We start from the raw sequence: 1,557 nt of genomic DNA, 5'->3' as shown, positions 1-1,557 counted from the left end.
TTGCGCTTATAAAACGGAGCCTGAATCCTTTTTACCGAACCAGCTCCGTGAAGCTCGGCAAAATTTAGTTTTCCTTTTGCTGCAATGTCGGACATTCTGAACGAAAATGTCCTACCCCACCGCATTGCCAACATTCCCTTTCTTTATTCTTACTCGTTTTAAAATTTCTTCGTGCTTCAACTCTTTCAAATTCTTTTCCCTTCTTATATCCATTTCCTTTTTCTTCAAAACGACAGAAAACTCCCGTGACTTTTTGTTCTTTTATTTTCCGTGAAAAACAGTTTTCATTTATTGATTGTAAAATCTTTGCTCGTTCTATAGCCGCTTTAAGTGAAGCTATTCCTTCTGTCAAAAGCGAACGCTTAATAAAATTATCCGAAATTGCAGCAATGAATTGTGCACAAGCAATCTTTTCGCGAACTTCAAAAGAACATTCTGGATAAGCTCCTCTCGAAAGACGCTCTAAATCTGCACCAAGAGTTGCATAATCTTCTCCCGCAAGCATCTTTCGATTTGTAAATTGTGAATAATAATTTTGCATTAATTCACCCTCTCCAAATTGTAATTCTAATTTTTCTTTTATTTCATTAAAAGTTATTTTTTTTAAATCATTTATATTTAAAAGAACCGTTCGTGCTTTCCCTCTTAAACAGGAAGCTAAAGCTACTGTTTTCGCGGAATCATTCCAACCATTAGCTTGCGATATTAGAGAAAATTGTGCAAGGAACTCTTTTAAAGGCACTGTCCCATCATAAATATCTGATTTTACTTTGACATCACAAAATATACGTTCTCTTTCAACATTCATTCTCGAATTTTCGAGATCGATAACATTACGAGATTCATTCCCAAAAATACTATTATTTGAAGGACTCATCTGTTTATCCAGTTTTTCTTCCAGGCGTTTAAAAGCTGAATCACGCTCCTCAAGCTGTGTTTTTAATTCATTTTGTATTCGTAGCTGTTCTCTCTGATCCTGCTGTCGTTCCTCCCTTAGTTGCTGCAACTCCTGAAGAACGGCTCGTAATGGATCATCTGAGGTAGCCGGCGTCTGAGCACGAGTCCTCCTCGGTGAATGTGCCAAAGCCATTTCTTTTTCTTTCACTTTCACACACAAGCACGTCTACGATTTCTATCGTTATTGATCTCGGACGAGCCCCCAAATGTTGTGCCCGCGCGTGAAAGAAATAACTCGAGATATACTAAACGAGAAAAGCTTTATTTACAGCCTAGAAAAACGGATCTTAATCGATTCAAAATAAATAATCGCACGAATTCGCTTTACGTCCGTACGCTGTGACAGGACTAGAGCGACTCTCTTATTATTCCCAGTTGTTAGTAAACAAACTCCTTGACAACGATAACAGCTGTTCACATTCTCTATATGCCTTCTTCACAGAGCGTCTTCTCCCAAGAGCGTGGGAACAATACATTCCCCAAAGGTGTGGGCACAACAATATGATCGACTGAACCTATCCCCTTCTTGAAACCTGCTTGATTCCCTGACAGTAGTCTTTTCTCTTCCACCTCCTCCCTCACTCTTTCTGCTAACACTGC

The sequence above is a fragment of the Harpegnathos saltator genome, unplaced genomic scaffold (assembly GCF_003227715.2).
Source record: "Harpegnathos saltator strain DR-91 unplaced genomic scaffold, Hsal_v8.6 scaffold803, whole genome shotgun sequence".
NCBI classification, from domain to species: Eukaryota; Metazoa; Arthropoda; class Insecta; order Hymenoptera; family Formicidae; genus Harpegnathos; species Harpegnathos saltator.
The sequence above is the reverse complement of the archived record's forward strand: the minus strand, read 5'-3'. Positions refer to the sequence as shown.